This window comes from Marmota marmota, unplaced genomic scaffold (genome assembly GCF_001458135.2).
Source record: "Marmota marmota marmota unplaced genomic scaffold, marMar, whole genome shotgun sequence".
Taxonomy (NCBI): Eukaryota; Metazoa; Chordata; class Mammalia; order Rodentia; family Sciuridae; genus Marmota; species Marmota marmota.
In genome coordinates, this window is record NW_026000119.1 from 8,440,553 (window position 1) to 8,465,895 (window position 25,343).

The window sequence follows — 25,343 nt, forward strand, 5'->3', positions numbered from 1 at the left end:
CCCAAAAAAAAACACCTTCTAGCTCTTCTAGACTATGACTCCTCTCCTGTACCTCACCCTACCTTTAAGACTTGGGCTGCAACCAGAGCCCAGCTGTCAGAGTCCCTGGCAATAGCAGAGAAGAGATCAATAAAGAGAGCAAGGTACAGGCCTCCTTTGACCTTAAGGAAGAAAAAACAGTCTTATCAGATCCTCAGGACCAGCCAAATGTTTCTTCCTGTAACTGCTCTTTATGGGTAAGATAGGCAGAGACTAAGAGGAGAGGGTTTCAGATTTTGTTTGGAAAAATCCAGACCGCATGACGTCTGACAGCACTTAATCTCCAAAGGCAGAGAGTGCTAACAGGCACAAACTACAATTCAGAGGCCTCCTACCCTTTGTAGTAGTGGGCGGGGTTAACCTCCAGGTAAATAAACACTTTGTTTCAATTTACCCAACACTGCCAAGAGCTCATGTTTTTTGCTCTGTGTGGAGTAGCCTGACCACTGTTATTCTAAATGAAGGATGTTTCCTGGTTTCCTAGAGGAAGAAGGCCTGAGCTGCCTGTGTAGCCCTCTAGGGCAAGTTTTTAGAGCTCCCAGGGCTCCACATCTGGAGAACCCTATCAGAATTTCTGGAAAGAAAAGTAGACTGTGCTGTAATACTTCTTGAGTAATGAGCTCATTTAAAACTTTTGCAGCTCTACCAGAAACTGAAGAGGTAAATCAACAGCAAAGGTAAGGAAAAACGGTGTCATTTTCTTCTCTATTTATTAGTGCAGCTGCATCTTGTCTGAAGGCCCAGGCCCACCACGCTGGGGGTCCCAGCCGGGGTGCATTCTGCTGTGCTTCCACCTCCCTCATGCTTCCCTCTCCCACTTTGGAGATGTGCTGAATCAGCAGAGCTTCCTGGAGTCCCCTCCCCAAAGGCAAAAGAGCACACAGGGGCTGCCCCTGCCCAGGCTACAGGCTGGATGTCCTCTGGGGACAGCTTGGGAAATCTCTGGGCCAATTCTGGTCCCTGCCTCCTTTGTGCTCTGTGTCCTGCATGGCCCTGGCTTCATACCATGGTTCAGGGCAGGCCAATTCAGGACTTAGAGCCCTGGAGCTCCTTCTCCGTGGGCTGGCTCCCCTTGGCCTGGGATGTCAACTCTTTTCCTTCCCTTGCTCTGCCTCCTTCCCTTCTCCACAGCATTTTGTTCTTAATTTTCAATCCTCTTGGAGAAGAAGTGAGATTCTCATCCCTCCGTGTGACTCTTAGCACAGTGCTGACTTTTTTCTTTTTGGCTTCCTGGTTCTGCTGACTGACCTTTGGAATTTCTTGGCTCCTTGTCAGAATCCTCAGTTCTTCCCAGCATCTGTTTAAACACCGCGTTTCCGGTGGCAATGCCCTTTTTGCTTATTTAACCTTTTTGTCATCTGGCTCCAAGTTCCACAGGGGATTTTACTGCCTTGTCAGGTCAGTAACAGTGCCCTGTAGCTAGAAGAAGTCTTGAGAATACATTTCCTTTGTGTGGGAAGTTGCCAAATTTTTAAAGATTGGCACTGGGAGAGAATTTCAAGGCTTTTCTTTACACGTTGAGAAAGGTGTGTCTGAGAGGCTGGCGTTCAGTGCCCTCTTTCACACGGGCCATCCTGCCTTTTGAGCCTTATCTCCCACCAAAACTGCGTTCCTTCAGCTTCCACTTCCACTTCACCCAGGACCCTTGCCTCCTGCACTTGGCTTAAGCTGTTACCTGTGCCAGGATCCCCTTTCCCACCCCCCACCCCCCACCTAGTTCTTTATGGCACAATTCCTAACCATATTCCTAGTGTTAATGCCTACTCCAAAAGGCTCCCTCCCCATCTGACTTAATCTCTCTTCCAGCCCCTGAATGCCATTGTGCCATTGTGCTATTCTTTTGTTTTCCTGATTCTAGGGAGCACAGTTTTTCTTTTTTTCTTTTTCTTTTTTCTTTTTGGTTATAGCTATATTGACATACAAATATAGTAAGCACTACAATGAGCAATTCAATTTTTAGTATACAACCATTCCCCAAATCAATTCTGATTTTCATTGCCCTAAAAAGAAGTTCTGTGCCCTTTAGCTGCTGCCTTCCTTCCATCTTGCCCAGGTTAAGTAACCACTAATCTGTTTTCCGTCTCCATCAATTTACCTATTTGGGATCTAATAAAAATGGGATCACCCAGTACATGACCTGTAGTGGCGGGCATCTTTCACTAAGCATGTTTTCAAGATTCATCCACGTTGTAGCATGTATCGGTAATATTTCATTCAAGAGGCTTATTTTAAAAATATTTTGAAATCTCTGAAATAAAGATGCATCTTCAAATCATTGATATGCATAGGAGCAATTTTTCTTTCTTGGTAATGCTTATAACCATGATGTGTCTTCTGTTGATAGAGCATTCTATCAACAATGCTCTATTTGTGTCTCCATGTTACCCCTGTCATAATCACCTTCCTGGTCAAGCCATTTGTTTGTGTCTGTCGTATTTCTACATTGTAGGCTCCAGAAGGACAGAAGCCATGTCTTAATAATCTTTATATTCTTTAAAGGACCTAGCACAGCACTTGGCCCTTAAGAGGTATTCAGTAGATTTAAAGAAGGCATACATTGGGATGTATTCACCATGAATAATGTGACATAGCAGAAGGATGCCCAGTCTTCATGGCCTGTTGCACACCAGATGAGTGTGCAAGGTGCTCATGATTGTTAAGTTTTGGTGATTGATACAGTTAATTAACTAAACATTTGCTCACCTACTGTGTGCCAAGTCCCATATTCTGAGCAGAGAGTGTTATAAAGATGATTCAAATATAGTCCCTCTCCCAAGGAATTCATATTTTGGAAAGACACTTATATAAATGGTTATACAACAAAGAGAATGTGTGGGTGTGTTATAGGGGTTACCAATGCTGGAAAAGAGAAGTTATTTAGAGAGTAGCACATGTATTTAACACCCAGGTGCCAAGAACACCCGTTTTATAGTCTGACAGCCTGAGCTCTGCCACTTCTTTGTGAATTCTATGTGATACCGAACTTTCCATCTTCTTTCTTTCGTTCTTTCTTCTTTCTTCTCCTTCTCCTTCTTCTTCTTCTTCTTTTTTTTTTTTTTTTGGATACTGGGATTGAACCCAGATAGTCACATCCCAGTCTTTTTATTTCTTGTTTTGAGACAGGGTCTTGCTAAGTTGCCCAGGCTGGCCTCCAACTTGTGATCTCCTGATTCTGCCTCCCGAGTGCCTGGGATTATAGGCATAAGCCACCGAACTTCACTTTCCTGTGCCAAGATCTTCTTTAACTACAATGGACATAACAGATTATATATCACTAGCAGTATTAAATTATAAATAATGGGTTTGTAAAGTATTTGTTATATATGTGTTTAGATAAATGACAGTTATTCTTGGGACTCTTAGACCATTAAACCTTCAGGGACTTTAGTATTTGTTGATGCTTCCTAATTTTATAGATGTACCTAATTTTTTTTTTCAGTAGTAGGGGTCTGAACTCAGGATCATGTACATGCTGTGTAAGAGCTCTACCACTAAGCTACATCCCAGTACTTTTAAAATTTTATTTTGATACAGGGTCTTGCTAGATTGTACAGGCTGACGTTGGACTTGCAATCCTGCTCTCTCAACTTTCTGAATAACTAGGATTACTGGGATTACAGGCATGTCACCATGCCCAGCTCACACATAATTTTATGTAGTAAGACACAGATCTTATAGTGGCTTGTCCTTTTGCTGGGTTTTGAAATGGGTTCAGGTTTCATGGAAGGGGGATGATTGAGGGATGAGAAGTTTCAAATGAGAATCTCCAGCCAGTTAGACAGGCACATTTGAGGTGAGTTTGAGAGGGTCTGATCTGTGAGTCCAAACCAGAGAGTCTCCCAATTACCTCCCCTTGGGCAGCTTCTTCATCTTAGTAGAACCTTCATATATTTATATATGTAAGCATCTGCTGTGTATTTGAACAGCCTTTAGCAAGAAAGTCTCAGCCCAGATTTGATTATACGGTTTAGTTCCTCCCTAGATGTTATTTTTCTCTTCTTAGCAAATCTGTACATTTCCTGGTCTGCCAGGGGCAAGGTTTCTAAATTTTTTCCCTCCAATGTCCTGCATGATGGGCAAACAAATTCTACTTGCAAGTGTTGTCTTTTTACTTTGTAAAACTAATGAGTGTTGTTGAATGAATGACTGTATTTTGAATGAATCAATGAACAAATAAATAATTGCAGGGTTAGCCATAACAATTGGCTCTTCAAACAAATTACATTTATTTTCCAAGGAAGAAATGAGGTATAAGATTTAAATTAAAAGAATTATACTAATTTATCAACTTTTTTCAGTTTTATGAATAACATTTTATTTCAATCACTGTTCAATCAACAGAGCTACAATGATTGGGTTTATTTAGTGGGCTTTTTTTTTTTTCTGATAGTCACAACAGCAGGAAAATAATGTTTTATTTTTCTGCTTAGTAGACAGACTAATAATACATTTGAAGCTTCCATGGTTACCAGTCTTTGTCTAAAAAGAAGATGCTGAACAAGATGCATAGAGCTAAGAACTACTTTTGGAAACGGGGGGCTGTCTTTTTCACTTTTGGGTGGTAAAACAAGGGATGGGTCTTGAGAGTCAGGACTCTAGTCTCTTCAACCTGGGCCAGAGTATGGGAAGGCTCAAGTGTACACATACCAGGAGTGGGAATCTATTAACTAGGAGGCATAAGTATTGATTTGGTTAACAGAAAATGTGAGAGAAACATCTAAATTAATAGAGCCTTTAGGCAAGATAAAGTTCATTTCTTTCCTTCATAAAGAACTCCCGATGTGCGTGATTCAGAGCAGGAAGAGCTCTGTAGCCTAATTTCTTCAATTCTCTGTGGTCTTCAAGCTTCCAAAATGGCAGCTGGGACCATACAGACACATTTCAGGAGGAGACATTGAAGAGAAAAAGAAGGAGGCACACACCACTTGCCTTTTAACAATGTTTCCCAGAAGTTGCAACGCCACACTTCAATGCCTCATTGACTAGAATATAATCCTGGAGACATCAGGCACCAAAGGAGATTGGAATATGAGGTCTTTATTCTAGATGGTCATGCCCAGATAAAACCTACAGTTTTATTACTGAGGAGAAAGGTGAGAATAAATATAGTGGTAGCAACTATCTCTGTGCCTTAATGGTGTATGATCCCAATGTCTGTCCCAGGGTACTTAAGGATCAGGGATGCCAGTGTCCCTAGGAAAGTTCTGTTGGGTGATAGGTCTATGAAAAATTTAGCCCTGGGATTACCAGCTCTTCATTCCCCCTGCTCATGAGGCTTTGAATCATCCTCTTTAAAGTCCCCACCACCAGATTCTAGGGTTTCTTCTCCATGCAAATGGGATGTGTTATTACTCTACCATTTTCCTTTGAAATTAGATTTGAAACTAGGCTCAGCCTCTTGGTAAAACTATTATCTTGGGCAAGTGATTGACCATCTCTGTGTCATTACATTTTTCATACCTCTGAAATGGAAATGATCTATAATAGTAGTAAATAATAATAACCAGGCCCCAAAGTAGGTGCTTTTAAAATGTGAAATTACTTTCCCAACCAAATGTACTGTGTAACAACCTGTCCCCACCACACTGATACTTTGTTCAGATATTCCAAAGTTAGCTCATACTCTACTCTTTCTCTAATTTTGATAAAGTTAGATTTTATTGAGTGCATACTATGTGCTAAATACTCTTCCAAAAAAATTCTTTTTGCATGTCAACTCCTTTAAAACTCATAGTCACACCATTACTATCCCCGTTTTCCAGAAAGAGGTTTAAGAAACATGCTGGAGGGCTTATAAGCAGGAAAGGGTAGAGCTATGATATGAATCCAGGTAGTCTGGCTCCGGAGCTTGTGAGCTTAACCACAAGTGATAAATGACAAAGCCTCCCTATGGAGACTTTTACCTGTTTAAGATCTTAATTGAAGCTTTGTAAATTTAGGATGATTTAAACCTTATGAGAGCCCAGAGTCCCTCCTATTCTCCCTGTCCTTTTTCATCTTAGCTTTTAGTCTCATACAAGATTCTTTTTACTGGGGTTAATGATCATGTATTCAACAAATATTTGTGTCAAGACCTAATCCTGGTGTAAGAGTTCACAATTTGGTTGGGAAGATAGGATGTTAAAACGAGTTACGCCAAACTGGGCACAGTAGCCCAGCAGCTGTAATCCCAGCAGCTTGGGAGGCTGAGGCAGGAGGATCATGAGTTCAAAGTTAGCCTCAACAAGAGTGAGGTCCTAAGCAACTCAGTAAAACCCTGTTTCTAAATAAAGAACAAAATAGGGCTGGGGATGTGTCTCAGTGGTCAAGTGCCCCTGAGTTAAATCTCTGATACCTCCCCGCCCCACTCCCCCCAAAAAAACCCTTCATTGAAGGATGAATGGATAAACAAAATGTGTATATACGTACAATAGAATGTTAGCCTTAAAAAAGAAATGAAATTCTGATATGGGCTACAACAAAGATGCATCTTGGAGACATTATGCTAACTGAAATAATCCAAACCCCAAAGGACAAACACTACACGATTCTCTCAGTGAGGTACCTAGAGCAGTCAGACGCACAGAGAAAGAAAGTAGAGGGTGTTTCCCAGGAGATGAGTGGAGTGAAGAATAGGAGGGTATTGTTTTTGGGTGCAGAATTTCAGTTTGGGAAGGTGAAAACATTCTGGAGATGGATAGTGGTGATGGTTGCACAATGTAAGTATACCTAAAGCCATGAAGGACTTATATTTGTTTTTTTAAGAGTCAGGATCTCACTATATTGCCCAGGCTGGTCCCAAACTCCTGGTCTTAAGTGATTCTCCTGCCTCACTCCACCTGCTGAGTAGCTGGGACTCCAGGTGTACACCACCATGCCTGGCTTTACAAGTAAATAGACTAATGTGGCACATTTTATATTTATTTTGACACACACACACACACACACACACACACACAATGCAGCAAGGTAAGAGCCTAGGAGGCTGTGGAGTGGAGCACATGAGCACGGTAGCCTCACCTGCGCCGTGGCCCCTTGGGTCTCTGATGCAATCTCCATCAACCTCCTCATTGCCAGTTTCTTGGGCAGCCCTCAGCATCCCCTTCTCCCTCAGGACCCTCAGTGCTGGGCTTGTGAGCTATCAGGAGTGGGAGAAGACTGGTGGAGTGGCCTGCTGCTGATGATCAAAAAGCCTGGAGTCGCTGTACAAGTAACGGAGGCCTGGGATGGGCAGGGAGCTGGAAATGTGGGCCTCAGCAGTGGGGTGTGGGGCTTTTATGGCTATTACTTAGCAATCTGGGTGAGCAAAGATGATGTCCTGGACAAGAAGAGATGGAGAAAACTGGTGGGACTTGAGAAAGGTTTAGGTTACAGATGTGATAGATCTTAGTGACTCGTGGGAACATCACTATGTTCAACCCCAGGGCTGCAAACACCTCCAGCACACTGTTTACTGATCCCAAAGAAAGAACTGGGGGGTCTCAAGGGGGAGGTTTGGGACATTTTATAACTCATGCACTCCTCAGCAGTAGCGGGTACTATGGAGGACCACACTGCTTCTAAAAGCAGGGGAATATACAGGTTAGGTTGCATGCTCATCATGTGTGGATCTCCTCAATGTTTTATGAATACATTCTTTTACTTTACAGGGTCATTCTGTTTTGCTTCTCACCTAAAGACTGGATATAAGGGAAATGGCCATCTCCCCCTCTCCACCTCCTTCCTTACCATTTTCTGTGGAGTCCTCCCTATCTCACTGTAAGCTTCCCTAGGCACGGATTAGTGTTTATTCCAACAAGTAGCATGAGGAAAAGGAGCACCTAAGGAGGCCCCCCAGGTTGCTGGTTGGGTGACTGGTTATATGGGATGAGAGTGGAAGGTAGGAGGATGGAGGTGTTGGTTAGAGGAGATAATGAACGCTTTCTCTATTTGGGGGCATGTTGCATTTAAGGTGCTTGCAATATAACTAAGAAGCCAGCAACCCTAAAAGAAATATCCATTTTTGTGTTTATTTAAAGAAGAATCCGAAGGATTCACTAGGAAAATCGATTGAGATTTAAAAATAATAATAAAAACGTTGCTCAGAAGCCTTCCAAGGAGAATATAAGACCAGATGTGGGACTTGCATAATTCTGGCATCTTCCTGTTCGAGTCTGATTTATGTTTATTTTCAGAAAATAACCCACACTCAGTTTGCTTCTCTCAGTTCTTACTTGCAGAATCACTGGGATCCAAAACCAGTTATGTGGTCTTCTTGATTGGAATCCAAGCCATCATTTCCAGTCCTTGAAAAAAAGAATCAAACTCGTTAGCTGTGGAGGATTATAAAACACAACCCCCTCATTATATTGGGAACTGTTTCTTTGTTTTTAAGCTTGAACTGCCTTCAAAAGGATTGTGACTGGGGAGATATTCCCATTGCTTATTTGCTTTTTAAATTTAAGTTCACCTCCCATTTCAAATCTATTATCCCTACAGCTGCAATTTTCGGACATTGCTTTGGGGATACTGGATTGGCCTTTTCAGCCTGGCCCCTGCCTCTCACGGCCCTCTAAGGCTTGAGAATGCATCCACATAACTCATTAGGCACATACTTGAGGCTTACCTCCTGCTGCCTGCCTAAACTTGGGACAGTCTCTCTTCACAGCCTCCTTTCCCTTCTTTCTGTGAGAGGCAGAAAACATTGAAGAGTTAGGACCTTGCTTAGGTAGGACCGTCCCATTGCTTATCAGCTTGTGTGATAACAAAAACCCAGAAACAATCAGGTGCACACTTCAGTGCACTGTACTGTATGCTAAGTACTTTTACATTCATTACCTTATTCCACCTGGGCCTTTATCTTTGAAATGTGTGAATAAACATCTATTCATCTTTCCTACTTCACATCCCCGTAATGATCCTGACTGATGAAAGAGAGGAGAGCCCCTGGGAAACTCTCTGATTCACAAAGATGGACAGCATTAAACTAATAGCTTGCATTTCTGAAAATCTTTGAAAACGACTACTTTCTGTTTTTCTTTTCTCGAAAGGTACCTGCTAGCTTCTATTTCCAATGCTCTTCGTGTGAATATTAATTGTTGTTAAGCTACCATTTAACAGATACTTAGCGTAGATGATTGATTGCATTAAGAGTTTCTTTAGTACTCAGCCTTGAGAAACAGGTACAGCAAAATGCTCATTTTACAACAGAGATTATAGCTTCAGAGAGATTAAAATAGGCAACCTTAATCCATGCAGGGAATAAGGGGCAGAAACAGGGTTGTCAATGGGTTTGAAGTGAATGTGGAGCCCCTGCCCACTGCTGTTGGGACTGATTTTCAATGCAATCTCTCTCTTCCCTCTTCCCCCTCTCTCTCCTCTATTCCTTTTCTAAGAGTATTTGCCCCCAGGCTTTCAGAGTGTCTATTTTGGAAACCACAAAGTAAATAAAAGAGATCTGTTGGATGCTGTCCACTTTCATCAGTGTGGGAAAGAGAGGCTGGGAACAGGGAGGTGAGGGGTTAACTTGTCAGAGGACTCCTTCGTCCATTACACCCCAGACAAGAGGCAGCGATTGCAGACTCTCCAGGAAAAGGGATGCTCCCTCTCCACTCTTCAGCATTCTGTTCCCTGGCCTGGATTTCTCTTTTTGGACAGGGACATTTTCCACCTGAAGTCTTGCCTGGCTTGGGGGTTGGCCAGAGGAGGAGGGAGAGGGGAACAGACAAATAAAGGGGAAAGAGAAGAGAAGGAAGGCTCAGGAAAGAAAAGCAGCTGGAAGTCATCTTCTGGGGACAGGCCAAGAAGGAGGCCCAGGCCCTGGGAAATCTGCCTGCCTCCTGTTACACAGTCCCCCTCCCAGCTTGATTCTCAGTCTGTGTCCAGGATTGAGACCATGTGTGGAAGCTCTCAACAGCAGGCGCTGCAGACAGCCCAACCCAGAAGAGAACCCCACTGGGAGAGGAGACCTGCTTTCATGCTGTGAGGAGCCAGCTGCCAGCTCAGAAATGTCCTTCCAAGTGTCAATGTTGCAAATCAGAAACAAAAATCTGGGTATGCATGACTCTGGCCAAGGAGGACCCTGTGCCCAGCAAATATGTGGATTTTTAGTACTAGAAGGATAACAAGATACTGGGCTTGATAGAAGAATTTTAGAACTTGGTACTTCTGCAGAATTCTGGTCTCCAGAGGAGTTCAGCAGAGGGTAAGAGCCCTGGTGTAGGGAGAGGAATCAGGAAATGAGTTTGATGGAATGAATGTGGGATAGAATGAGAATCATCTGTGGAGGGTCTTCAAGTCATTCCAGGCTCATTTTAAATTTAGAGAAAATTAAGTCATTCTATAATTATTCTTGGACTCTGCATTAGGTCAGGAGGAGCAACTATTTTTGGAAAATAGATCATATCATATCATTTCCCTGCTTCAAATCATCAGAAGCTTCTGCTAGAATAAGTCACAAACTCCCTACTGCAGCCTGCAGACCTTCCTGGCAGGCTCCTGCCTACATTTCCCATCTCACTTCCCTCCCAGTAGGCTCCGGTCATGCTGGTCTTTAGGCCCCGCAAGCTCCAAACTCAGGCTCCCCTTTGCTTAGAAAAGTGATGTTCAGGGTGAATGAATGAAGAAAATGTGGTGCGTATACATGATGGAATACAATTCACCCATAAAAAGAATGAAATCCTGTTATTTGCAACAACACGGATGAACCTAGGAGGAATCCTATTAAGTGCAGTAAGTCAGACACAAAAGACAAGGGCCATTTGACTTCACTCATTTGTGGAATCTAAAAAATTCTGATTGCATAGAAATACAGACTAGAACAGTGATTACCAGACACTGGGGAAGGTAGCAGAGGAAGGTATATAGGAAGAGAAATTGGTGAACAGGTTCAAAGTCATAGTCAGACAGGAAAGATAAGCTCTGGTGTTCTATAGCACAGTAGGGCAAGTGTAGTTAACAATATTGTGGTGTGTATTTCAGAATAGCTAGAAGAGAGGATTCTGGATGTTCTCACCAAAAAGAAATGATAAATATTTGAGGTGAAGATATGCTAAATACCATGACTTGATCATTACACAATGCTTACATGTAAAAATAAAAATTAAAACAAACACTGTGCCTTATAAATTTGTACAATTATTATGTGTGAATTAAAAACAATAATGGCAAAAAGATCTGAAGATATAGCTCAGTGGTCGAATGCATGTTGGTGTGCATAAGGCCCAGGTCTCATGCCTAGCACTGCAAATAAAACAAAACAAAAACAAAATAAAATTTGGGAAAAAATTGTGTTCCTGGCCTTAGCTTATGATAGTGCTTTTCAAACTCTGGGTTCTGACTCATTAGCAGGGGGTGGATTAACTGAGTGGGTCATTGTTGTATTTTGGATCTTCAATGTTCCCCAAAGGCCCATGTGTTAAAGGCTGGGTCACCAGCCCATGGTGCTATTGGGAGGTAGTGTTGAGGCCCAGTGGAAGGAAGGAAGGTCAGTGGGGGTTATTGGGACCCTGACCCCTTCTCTCTGCTTTCTGGCCACTATGAAGTGGACAGCTTCTTCCACCACTTTTTTAGTCAGATTTTTCACTGCTGTGATTAAAAGGACCCAACCAGAACAATTGTAGAGGACGAAAGGTTTATTGGTGGACTTACGGTTTCAAAGGTCTTAGTCCATAGAAGGCTGGTCCCATTCCTTGGGGTTTGAGTGAGACAGAACATCATAAAAGATGAGTGTGGCAGAGGGAAGCAGCTCACATGATGGTCAGGAAGCAGAAAGAGAGACTCCACTTGTCAGATACAAATATATACCCCAAAGCCGTGCCCCAATTCCCACCTCCTCCAGCCACACCCCACCACTTCAGTTATCACTCAGGTAATCTCTATCAGGGGATCAATGCACTGATTGGGTTAAGACTCTCACAACCCAGTCATTTCTCCTCTGAACTCTCTTGCATTGTCTCACATGTGGACTTTTGGGGGACAACTCACACCCAAACCATAACAACCACATTTTCCCACCATGATGTGCTGCCCTACCACAAGGCCCCAAAGCAACAGGGAAATGAACTACCAACTAGAACTTCTAAATCTGCAAGTCAGAATATTTTTATTTTTTATTTTGAGACAGGGTACCCAGCTGGCCTCTAACTTGTGATCCTCCTGCCTCAGCCTCCCAAGTCACTAGGATTACAGGCAGGCCCCACTGTATCTGGTTTTAATCCTCTTAAGTCAAATTATACCAGCCATTCTGATATGATTTCACAACGATGAGTCACAATGATGAAAAGCCAACTAACACACCCCAACCCCCCCTCCACCCCAGTAATGGGATTGAACCCAGGGCCTCATGCTTGATAGGCAAGCTCTCTACCACTGAGCTACATCTCCAGCCCATAATTTTTTTAAAAAAATGAATTTAAATATGATAGAGACTATTAGAATGCAACATATAATAAGGATAGACACTGGGTTTTATTTTTTAATTTTTTCTTTTACAGTAGAATGCATTTTGACATATTGTACACAAATGGAGCACAACTCCTCATTCCTCTGGCTGTACATGTGCAGAGCCACTCCAGTAGCGTAATTATACATGTATATTATACAGTATATACATGTATAATGTCTGAATCATTCTACATCTTTCTTATCCCCACAACCCCACCCCTCCCCTCACTCCCCTCTATACAAACCAAAGTTCGTTCTATCCTCCCCCTCCCTCGCCCCCCACTATGAATCAGCATCCCCTTATCAGAGAAAAAACATTCGGCTTTTGGTTTGGGGGATTGGCTTATTTCACTTAGTATGATATGTCACGACACACGATTAAACTGGTCAGGGTCACTACAAGTAAATTTGGGGACTAAATAAAGACACAGACACAGAAAGTATCTTTTCTTTGGGTTCAGTGACCGCTCCTCAGCCGCAGCTCTCCCAAGGGGAGCAAGGCAGGCAAGAAAGAAAGCGAGGAGCACGTGCTGAACTTTTATTGGGGAGAAAGCCATTCAAATGAGGCAAGGGGTCAGGTTGGAGGGGCTTGAGTCTAGCTTCATGATGTCTTGCTGTCAGCAGGCTGACTGACATCTAGGGAGGCCATGCCCATCCCATGTGCTTTTGGGGATCATAGGCAGAGTGAGTAAAAAGGACACATATATCACCAGCCCAGAGAGGCAATGTCAGTCCAGTCCACTTTGTGTGCTCAATGCTCATAGTTCACACACACAGCCCATGGCTGGCTCACCACGTACATAGCTCCTGTCCAGAGCGGCTCCCAACAAAGATATTCTCTAGTTCCATCCATTTACCTGCAAATTATGCATTGTTTTATGAAACAGGTATGTGTGTGTATTCTAGATGATGTAAAATAAATTTTTACTAATGGATTTTAGTCCATAAAGTTTGACAGTCACTGGATTAGGAGCTGGTGATGAATAATAAAGGCTCCCCCACCCCAGCCCCAATGAGGGGCTACTTTTAATTAAAAAGAAGTGTTGAAATCTCTTTGTAGAGGCACCGTGATGCGTGTTTGATAGAAGTGAATTGTACCCTGGCCAAAGATCTTTAACCAACTTAAACAAATTTATGACATATAATGTTAGGGTTCGGGTATAAGGTGTCCCCCCAAAGCTCCTCTACTAATGCAGGAATCTTCAGAGGTAAAATGATTAGATGAGGACAGGTGTAATAACCAGTCCATCCTGGTTTTAGTGGACTAACTGGGTCGTGACTGTGGGCAGATGGGGCATGGCTGGAGGAGGTGGGTTACTGGGGGCTTTCCCTGAAAGGTGCATCTTCCCTGTGGCCCCTCCCCCCTTCTTGCTCTGCTTCTTGCCTGCCACCAGCTGAGTAGCTCTTCTCTGCCCCACACCCTTCCACCATGATGCTCTGCCTCACCTTGGGCCCAGGGTGATGGATCTGGTCTACCGTGAACCAAACTTCTGAAACCTTGGGCCCCAAATAAACTTGTCTTCTTTAAGTTGTTTTTGTCAGGTATTTTGGTCACAGAATTGAAAACCTGACTAACACATACAACATAACAGAAGGAAAGGAGTATGGCAGTTTGCAAAATGATCACAGATTCTTCCCTTTCCTGCTCTTTCTCTTCCAGCATGACTCTTCTGCTCCTGCTGTCTTGAGATGGACTCTATTTCTCCATCTCTGGATTTTGGGCTGGCCTTGTGACTTGCTTTGACTGATGAAATAGGGAGCAAATGTGATGCAAACAGAGACTTGAAAAGTGCTTGCACATTGAGGTTCACCCACTCTTGCTATTCTTGGGAACCCTAACTACCACCTTGCTTATAGGTCTGAGCAAGTCTGCAGGATAATGAGGGACAAGTGACCCTGATGCCCCATTGCCCCAGCTGACAGCCAGTCCAAGGTGTGAGTGAGACCATCCTCAACCCACAGCCCTCAGCTGATCTGCCAGCTCATTGCAATGAATGAGCAAGCCTCACTGTGACCATCCAGGCCTGGGGAGATCAGAAAACCATCCATTGGCTGGGCATGGTGGCGCACGCCTGTAATCCCAGCAGCTCAGGAGGCTGAGGCAGGAGGATCACGAGTTCAAAGGCAGCCTCAACAACGGGGAGGACAAAGCAACTCAGTGAGACCCTGTCTCTAGTTAAAATAGGGCTGGGGATGTGGTTCAGTGGTCGAGTGCCCCTGAGTTCAATTCCCAGCACCGAAAGAAAGAAAGAAAGAGAGAGAGAGAGAGAGAGAGAGAGAGAGAGAGAGAGAGAGAGAGAGAAGGAAGGAAGGAAGGAAGGAAAGGAAGGAAGGAAGGAAGGAAGGAAGGATGGATGGAAGGAAGGAAGAAAACCATCCATTGACCCACAATATATTACAGTTCTAAGCCACCAAGTTTTGGGGTGGATAGTCATTGCAGCGAAATTTAATGGATAGGGCTGGGGTTGTGGCTCAGCAGTAGAGCGCTCATTTAGCACATGCAAGGCCCTGGGTTCAATCCTCAGCACCACATAAAAATAAATAAATAAATAAGGGTATTGTGTTCAACTACTTCTAAAAAATAAGTGTTTTTTTTTTTTTTAAGCTAATGGATACAAGAAGAGAATGGGAATGGAAATGGAACTTAAAAGAACTACACAAAAATTGAAGTAAAAATGAAATGGAAGGTCGTTGGTAATCTTCCTTCCCCTTCCCCCTAGGTCTACAGTGAGGCTGCACCCCTGGTCCTCTAGGGCAGCAGGTCTATTCCTGCGACTCAGGATGACATTGCAGAGCTCAGCTCAGTACCTTACTTGAAGATCTTTACTACATATTTGTTGAATAGATCTATGCCTTGGGGATTATCTCTGCCCTGTGAATTATGAAATAAGGCTTGGTAAATGGTTACCAGCTTATAGTCCCCACGTTATGTGCTTTTGTGGTATTAATAGAAGAATGGGATCCATGATTGAAGGTTCGATAGCAAAGGCTACTATTTAGCTAACCCAGATCCTTGCCCAGACTTGCATTCTCTTGCTGTATCTTCCGACAAAGCCCCAAAAGCTAAATATTCCATTTTCCAGGCTCCCTTGCACCTAACAATGGCCATATGACTCAGATTAGGGAGATATGCATGAAAATCTGCTGGGATGTTGCTGGAAAAAGTTTTGCTTTTCTAATATGCGCAGCTCTAGTTGGCGTGGCCTACTCTGCTCCTTTTCTCTCTACTTTGAATGCAGATATGATGCTTACAGCTATTTGGATCATCAGCAGTCATATTTTGATGATGAGAGAAAGTCTCAAGAAAATCACAGAGACCTTAGCTTTGATAACTGGGGGTTCTGCAGACTGTTTGTGTCACATTTGCTGATATCCCAAATGGCTGAATCCATCAGAGTTGACAAGGGGAGGACTCTACCAGGGCATAGACACCAGGACCATTAATTATAGCAATCTCCCTCCCTTCCTCAAGACGCTATTTCTTTCCACGTGTTAAAAATTGTAGTATACTCATTTTATTAAAACAAGACACTTGACTATCTGCCAAAAATATTATTGTAATATGCAAATCTATGATGTTTAAAATGTGAATGGCGCCCTCTTAGATGTGACATGGTAATGCAGTGCACAATCTACACAACCATACCTAGTGTTCCTAGTAAGTCTTATCAACCCACTTCATGTGTTGAGAATTAAGTTCAAGTTTTATGGGTTTTTGGTACTTTTCATCTAATACTTTGTCTGAAATTTTATAAAATATATCTTCCACCACTTTTTCCAAATTCCATTGAATTTGATGTAAGGTAACTAAACTTAGACATCTTATATTACATTGCATAAGCTGCGCAAAGTCACACAAATAGTATAAGGCACAGTGGAGACTGAAACTTAGGTCTGTTTGTCTCTGAAGCACATGTTGGATGTCCTCTGACCAGTACTACAGAAAGATCTCTGAACTTCCCACATAAAAATCACCTAAAGAATTCATTAAATGCAGATTCCTGGGCCTTGCCCCAGATTTACTGACCCAAAAAGTAAAGCTTCAATTTCTCTTTCTCCTTCTTCTTCTTCATTGTACTGGGAACAGAACCTGGGGGTTCTCTATCACAGGGCTATATTCCCATCCCTTTTTATTTTTTATTTGTACAAATTTCTGATGTATAATGTTATGGTTTGGAATGAGGTGTCCCCCAAAACTCCTGTGCTAATGCAAGAATATTCAGAGATAAAATGATTAGATTATGACAGTTGTACCCAGTCCATCTTGGTTTTAGTGGACTAACAGGGTGGTAACTGTAGGCAGATGGGGTATGGCTGGAGGAGGTGGGTTACTGGGGGCATGCCCTGAAAGGGTGCATCTTTCCTCTGGCCCCTTTATTTTGAGACAGGGTCTCACCAAGTATCTCTAATTTGCAATCCTCTTGAGTTGCTGGGATTATAAGCATACACTTCTGCACCTAGTTTCAACTTCTTAATATGGTATCTTCGTCTGTTGTGCTGCTATAACAAAAATACCTTAGACCGTGTAATTTTTAAACAACAGACATTTACTAGTCACAGTTCTGGAGTCTGGGAAGGGGCCAGCAGACTTGCTGTCTTGTGAAGGCTAATTTTTTTGTCTCATAGATGGCATCTTGTTAGATCCTCAGCTGGTGGAAGACACCAACACGTTCCCTTCAGCCTCTTTGATATGGACACTAATCCCATTTCCACAGGCCCTGTCTCCTAATACTGTCACATTGGGGATTGCATTTCAACATATGAATTTGGGAGGTGTAACCCATTCAGACCAGAGCACATGGTTTACAAGTTGGTCCTCCCAGCCGCCCCCATCCTGCCACCCCTGACCCCAAATACACACACTACAGAAACAGACTGCACAGCAGACTTCACCTATGCTGGATCTGAGCTCATTCCTTTGTGGAGTAACTCCCCCTCCTCCAGTCCATTGAAGTTCTTTTTTTTTTTTTTTATTCTTCTAGGTTCAGCTCAAAGCCAGCTTCTCTGAGAAGCCTGTCCTATTGACACTTCTCAGACTGGATGCTGCTGTTAGCAGTTGCCAGTAAGTCCGTTATTATTTTTTTCACATCTCACTTGCTGTGGCTTTCGTGGGGTCCTTAATAAGTCTTAACAAGTGCTACTCAAGGAAGCCCACTGAGTTAAAACAATATTTTTAATGTAAAAAAATCATCCAATGATAAACAGCATTTTTATCTTAGATTCTACTAAACCAACCTTACACACTCACAAAACAAGACAAAACTTAAAAAAAAAAAACAGGAAATAGGAAGGAGTAAAAAGACTGTTTTCTCAACTTACAAAGGGAAATTCAGAACATTTTATTCTAATGCTGCTTTTCAGAGTAAATATAGATTCAAGAATAGTCTATTTCTATTTTATTTTTATCATGGAAAATTCAAACATACACAAAAGTAGAGAGAGTAGCACAATGACACCCAGCTTCCACAGTCTCTATTTTTCCATATGATGCTAATTCCAAAACACTTTTATTAATTCAAAAACAGAGAGCTAAAAAGCAATTCATTTAAAAAAAAAAAAAAAAAAAACCCTTGTGTGTGGTGTTGGAAAACCAATTACCATTTTAAAAGGATAACATTAACAACCAGCCTCTTGACATCAGCAGCCACCTGAAGGCAGGAACATAGTGTTAGAGAAGCTCAGTGGAATCTCCCACTGCCCAAGCATGGTGGAGATCCGCAGCAGGGGCATTGAATATTCTGCCAGTAGCTGGTTGAGAGCAAGGTAAGAAGAGCGATATGCAGGTTCTTAGAGTGGAAATGGAGAGCAGAGGTTTTGATTGGGGCCCCACATTCACCAGGAGCCTCATTTCTAGGCTTTTTTTTTTGGGGGGGGGTGGCGAACTCAGGGGCACTCGACCACTGAGCCACATCCCCAGCCCTATTTTGTATTTTATTTAGAGACAGGGTCTCACTGAGTTGCTTAGTGCCTTGCTTTTTTGCTGAGGCTGGCTTTGAATTCACAATCCTCCTGCCTCAGCCTCCCAAGCTGCTGGGATTATAGGCATGTGCCATCACACCTGGCTCATTTCTAGGCTTTAGTTGACATTTCTAGTAAACAGTCCCATTATTTTGTTTCATGTGTGTTAAGGAACAGTTTAATATAAACATTTAAATATTCTACAACTTATGTGACTTTAGGGGCCTTTTTCAATTCTTAAAAAAGTATTCCAGGAATCTCAGCCTCCAAAAGATCCAGGCACAGGTCAGGCTCCACACAAAGCTGCTCTCCCCAGGTGCATCCCAGATTTTCTTCACCAGTGGCTCCTGTCTGAAGCTCATGGGAACACTGCCAAGGTTGCACTTGGGTTCAAGAATAGCAAAAATAGACAAAAGATGGAGAAGCCATTGGTAAGATAGTTGAGAAGCAGCCCAGGAAGCAAGAAGGAAAAAAAAATAAGAGAAATGGGGTGGACACATTGAGACTGGCCATGCGAGAAAGGGGAAACACACATTCTCTGGGGGCTTACAGAAAGAGCCAAATGCTTTTTTTCTTTTTCTTTTTTTTTTTTTTTTTTTTTTAAAGGAAGGAAACCAAGGCACAAAACACCAGGATATGGGTTGTTCCATTTTTAAAAACATGGAAAGCAAATCCCAGGTCCTTGCTTAGCATCTGGACGGCCATCTTAAGTGACAGCCGACATTTTAACAAAAATTTCACTTTCCCACCCAAGAGCGCATCACCGCTCCTTCATACCAACCCCACACTTAATGCCCCATTAGGACCCGCTTGGCTCTAATCCCTGAGCCTGCCCCATAAAAGTCCTGAACCCCAAGCCTGTTTTGCCTCTGTCCATTGATGGAGAGAGGGCCTTTGTCAACTCTGACAAATAAACTCTCGTGTGTATCTCTGCCTGGTCTCCGTCTTCTATTTCTTGCTTGCCATCTCCTGGTTCCTCACTTTCCTTTTCTCCTGTCACCAGGATACCTTCTCTGGAGACTTAAAACGTTTACCACTGGACCCATGACCTAGGAAGAGCCTAGATTGCTGTTTCTTAAAGGAAAAGTCTTGCCATCTCCCCTCACCCCTTACCCCAGGCCTCCTCAGACAGTGAGACCCTGAGAAAGGGCTTCTGCTCTGCTTCTCCACGGGGAGAGAACAATGAGAAGAATTCAGGGTTTCCTGCTAGGCTTGTGCTGACCCACCAAGGGAGAGAGAGCAGCCCCTTGGCACGTCCAGGAGGAAGATTGCTGACGAAGTTCCTTCTTCCTTCCAAGAAGCACAAGGCACTACAGAGTTGGTGGTGTCCCGGAGAAAGGGTGGCCTTTGTGAAAAGTGCGGGTTCAGCAGGATGCTTGGAATGACTGCTCCCGACTGCCTACCCTTTCTGAGATCCCCTCTGGGCGGGAGGAAAAGAAATACACAGGCGCCTGAGGACATCCTTCCCCACACAGGCGAGCCTGTGGCCAGGGACTGTTGGATAGAGAAAAAGAACTAGGGTCTGGGAAGACAGCCAGTGGAGAAGCCACCAAACAGCTTATCCATGCAGACAGGTTGCACGACAGGCAAATATTATTTGCCCAAGAAGTGGCTCACACTGCTGAAGGTGAGGAGCTCAACAATGTGCAGTCAACACGATTTCCTCTTTGCCTGATCCATCCCAGAGGGTGTGCAGAAGACAGCGTGAAGATGAACTAAAAGAGAGATAGGCCACGCCTTTTTTCTTAACCAGTAGCAAGTGTGGAGAGCACGAAGAGTGATAATATCTCAGAAATGAAGGAATCTAAAATTCAAATGAATTTTGTCACAGATATATGTATGAATCGCCTTTTGAAATGATCTCTGACTTGCACCACCTAATTAATCTGATTGATTTTAAGTTGCTTAGGGCTGTAATATATAAATGTTTGCCTCCCTCCCCTATATTGGGTGGAAACAGAATGGTGGCCTTTTGTAGTCAAGTTTATGTAACAAGCTGAATCCTTTTGATGTTTATGCATGAAAGGAAGCCACATGGAAATATGGATGAGGCATGGGATTCCAAGATTTTAATACATACCAAACACAGGAAAAATGAGACTCCAGTGGTTTGGGATGAAAGATGTTCTTTGCCAACTGCCTCTTAAAGCATTTTGGTTCCAAATCAGAGAGGAAAGAAGGGAGGCAGGAGGAGAAGCAGGAGGCAAGAAGGGACAGAGGGAGGGAGGTGAGGAACCTTCTTCAGGGGACATTTAGTAATGCATTCCTTCTCCCTTAGAACGCCATTTCTGTCTTTGTTTACTTTAGAGCCTCTTTCAACATTCCTCAGCTTACAGACAGGCAATGAGGCATCGAGACGGTGGGGTATCTGAACTGGGAACCATCATGAACCTCATTCTCAACTACACTTCCCTTTAGATCTCACTCCTCTGGAACAGGCTTAGTTTCTCTCCTCGCCTGCTCCCTCCAGGTCTCCTCGCAGGCCACTTCCTCTCCCATCCTGTGCCTTTGTAGGCTCTGGGCCAAACTCTGCGGTGAGAGGAGCAGAGGGCCCTGTGGTTCTGGCTTCATGTACCTCAAGGGCCTTACTCAGGGCCTTCAGGCCTTACCTCCAGAGGAACTTATACACACAGCCCTTATGTTAGTTCATGCAGGTCACTTTACAGAGGTCTTTACTTGATTTATTAGACCTTTGAAACATACAATAAAAGTTTTCTAGCTGTTGTGGCATAGCTTCATCATAGAAATATGTCCAAGGTGGGCGTGGTGGCACACACCTGTGATCCCACTGGCTTGGGAGGCTGAGGCAGGAGAATCACAAGTTCAAGGCCAGCCTTAGAAACTTAGTGAGGACCTTAAGCCACTTAGTGAGACCCTGTCTCAAAATAAGATGTTTCTTAAAAAGGGGCTGGGGATGTGGCTCAATGTGGCCTCTGATTTCAATTCCCAGTACCATAAATAAATACATAAATAAATAAATTAAATATAATAATAAATAAATAGAAAGGGCTGGGATGTGCCTTCGTGGTTTAGCACCCCTGGGTTCAAATATATATATATATATATATAAAATCTTCAACAAGCATGAGAGAGAGAGAGAGAGAGAGAGAGAGAGAGCACAAGCTTCATAAGGAAGTGGCCCAATCCTCTATCGCCTTCTGAGAAGGTTGAAGAGCCCTTGTTTGGTATGGGGTGTCTTCCTCCATGAATTGAAGGGAAGTTCTTTTTTTTAATATTTATTTTTCAGTTATAGGTGGACACAATATATTTTATTTTTTATATGGTACTGCTGAGGATCGAACCCAGAACCTCATGCATGTTAGGTGAGTGCTCTACCTCTAAGCCACAACCCCAGCTCCAGAAGGGAAGTTCTTCTGAAGTGGTCTCCTTCAGAAGCGGCTAAGAACAAGATGGCAGAATCTGTCTTGCAGGGGCACGCTTGGTCTCCAGAAGGAACACTTCTTTTCTGTTTCAGAGTGATCTCCACAGTGGTCAGTGTTATTTGGGGTGCCCCACAAGGGTGGCCATGCTCACCAGGGCTCCTTTTCTGTGCCTCTCAGTCCCAGAGACGCTCCATCCTTCCAGTAACCTGGAAGGCGCTGAGTTCCTAATTCTTTCTCCCCTCAGAGAAGAGCCTGCAGCAGATGCTTCTTGTGAAAGCATGTAATTGAAAATGACTTTCCCCTTTGAGCTACCGTAAACGGCCTGGGGGAAGCTCGGCAGGGCTGTTGGGGGGCAGGGGAAGACTGTGGCCTGGGATTTCAGGGAACGGCTGTGAGGGGAGAAAATGGAGACAAGTTAAAGAGGAAAGCAAGGCTGAGACTTTGTGGCTTGCTTTTTCATCTTTGGATTCCTGAGTCAGGTGCGAGGCAGAAGCAAAGGGAAGGAGTCAAGGCCAGGGCAGTTGCTTGACGGCAGCCTGTGGGAGGGGACTTAAGGGGAGACTGAGGCACCACTGAGAAGGAGTCTGACTGCTGTGACTAGGTCCCAGGCCAGAATATCCCTTAACTTGTTGGTGCCCCCAACACAGTCTTCTCTCCTGCCATGAATGAAGACAGTCAGAGGGCCTGGCAGGACATGCCCAGTACCAGGCACGAGCATGGGAGTGAGCAGCAGGAACCCCAAGGTAAGCAACACAGAGCATCGCTCTGTGCCCAGGGGCTGAGGGCCTAGAAACAGATACTTTGTGAAGAGTTACAAAACAGAGTGCAGACTGCTAATTCAGACTTATCTAAACAGTTCTGAGGGCCATAGAGTACAGAGGAGTTTGCTAGTGTTGTTACAAATTATTTATTTAATGTTTATTATTTTTTGGAAAGGGGTGAGCACCCAGAAGAGGGCCAGGGCAAACAGCATTTTTTATGCTAGAATAAGTCTTGGCCAATGTAACTGAATGCTTACCATATATGTACACATGCTCCTTGGCTTAGGATGGCCTTACATCTTGATAAAACCATTGTTAGGTTGAAAATATTAACATCAAAATGCTTTTAGTAGCTGGATGTAGTGGTACACACCTGTAGTCCTAGCTACTTGGGAGGTCGAGGCAGGAAGATGGCTTGAGAACCTAAGAGTTCAGGATCAGCCTGGGTAACATAGCAAGAAACTCTGAGAGAGAGATGGGGGAGGGAGGGAGGAAGGAAGGAAGGAAGGAAGAGAGGAAGGGAGGAAGGGAGGGAGGAAGGAAGGAAGGAAGGAAGGCAGGAAGGAAGGAAGGAAGGANGAGGGAGGGAGTGTGTTTCGGGAACATCATAACTTAGCAAGCCACATGCTGTAGAGTACCTGTTGTTTACCCTCGTGGTTGTGGGGCTACATGGGAGTTGCCAATGGCACCTGAGAGTACTGTACTTCATATTGCTAGCTCCAGAAGAGGCCAAAGTTCAAAGTAGAAGTCCTGCTGAATATGTATTGCTTTCGTATCATCCTAAAGTCAAAAAATTGCAAGTCAGGGACCATCTGTACTTAGAAGTAAGCATATGAGATACTAGCCCCGTTTTACAGATCATCAAACTACGACCTGGGATGATGGTGCGTCTGGGTTTGAAATGAACGTAGGCTGTCTGGCTATAAGCCTATGTGTGTTTTCATCATGGTGTTGTAAATAGATGAGTTATTTTGAATGAGGCAGAGATGGACTTATGGGGGGAGCACCTGAAGCCTTCAGAATTTAGGGAGCATTTGACTCAGGAGTTGCAGAATGATTAGGGCCCCCAGGAGGGTCCTTGGGGATATGGGGAGATCTTTGCTCTAATTTTCACATTTATGCTTCTCTGGAAGTTGAGAGTAGGGCATCCTCAAAGCCCCACTCATGTTTCATATTTACTGCGTTTACCAGGTGTTGGCCCTAATGCCTATCACTCAGGTCTGCAACAGGTGTCTCTAGACCTATTAGGTGTGATATCTTGAACAGAATCATATTCAGTGTGGGAACAAAGAGGTGGGGCCACATACCAGATGGGCAAAAGCTGTGTGTATTTTGACTGTGGAGTTCTGCATGGCCCCAGCCAGATCTTTGAAATCTCTGATACTTGGCTGCTTTCTTCCTTTGTCTAGACTTGTACTTAGTGGAAATGAGTCATGGTTATTTTCTAAGATGCAAATGGTTAATAATACTTACATCTTCAACAAGCATCAAGTGAGCCTACTCCTAAGACTCTATTTTCAAATGGAAAAGAGGAGGGAGGAGTATCAGTTTTTAAAAAGGGAATAAACAATCTTGGACCTTAATGAACATTTAGTCATTAGAAGAGATAAAGCACATATTCAAATAACTGGGTTCTAAATCTGGGATAATGTTTTGAGATTGGAAGTTAGATCTCCCTCCATGTTCTTTTCCTTCCTCCATCCAAGGCAAGGGATGTGGCTAAGTGGGTAAACTAGAGGGAGACTCTAACATTTTTGGCTTTTATGTCTTAAAGTCCAAACTCATAGGAAAAGGAAATTTTCTCAGATAATCCTCCTTGAAGAGCAGAGGAGAACAGTGGTGCTTTTTAACTCCCAGATTAGAAAGTTTCTGGAAACAGAGGAGCTTCTCTTGACCTACTGGTTTGTGTGAACAAGTAAGAGTGCTCAGATTAGAAATGGCTGTGTGTGGTTTAGGGCGGGGAGGGTGGGCACAGAGTTTACTGGCCAAACCAGGACACAGTTGGCAGTGAATGGGACACTATTGATAAGTACACTGTGATAACAAGCATGAATCAGAGCTGTCCCAGGCGAGCAGGGGTATAGAGGAGAGGGGAGCCAAGGCGACCTCAAGGATTTAAGGGCCCTAAGCAGAGCACAGAAGTACGGAGCCTGGGGCTTGAAGGGGCCATGCAAACTTAGTGATGATAATGTCCCAGTTTACAGTAACCTGGATGAAAATTAATGGATAACCCCTGGTGTTCTCCCCTCCCCCCAAGCCACAGTGCTGCCTAAACCCCTGGAGGGTTGGTGCTGGGGAAGGGGTGAGGGCCTGGGAACAATCCAATTTAGGTGAATACATGGAAAGAAAAAAAGGAGGAAAAACTAGATCTAAATACACTATTAGCCTCAAGAGAAGAGGGATCGTCTTCATTTTGTTCAACAACTTCTAGCAGAGGCCAGTAACTATTTACTGAATGAAAGAATGAGGTAAATCTCCGCCCAGCAAAGAATGATAGTGGTAATAACAGAAACAGAGACAGAAAGGGAAATGGGTTGAGGAAGGAAGATGGTTATGGTTTTGCAAATACTAGTTTTGACGTGGCAGTGGTTTCTTTCCCAGAAATTCCTGTGAATCAGCTGGGTATGTGTGAACAGGACTTTGAGACGTCAGTTGAACCAGGCGCAGTAGTGTACACCTGTAATACTAGTTATTCCAGAAGCTGAGGTGGGAGGATTGCCAAGTTTGAGGCCAACTTAGCAAGACCCTGTCTCAAAACAAATTTTTTAAAAAGGGCTGGGGTTATAGCTTAGTGGAACAC

General features: G+C 43.6%; 1 long non-coding RNA gene across 1 annotated transcript in view; it reads left to right on the plus strand.

Annotated features, from left to right (window-relative positions):
• Nucleotides 1-472: 472 nt before the first annotated feature.
• Nucleotides 473-25,343, plus strand: part of LOC125611075 — a 46,553-nt gene continuing 21,682 nt past the window's right edge. The window contains exon 1 of the long non-coding RNA XR_007341199.1: nucleotides 473-716. This is a non-coding gene — a long non-coding RNA (uncharacterized LOC125611075). The remainder of the gene's footprint in view (nucleotides 717-25,343) is intronic.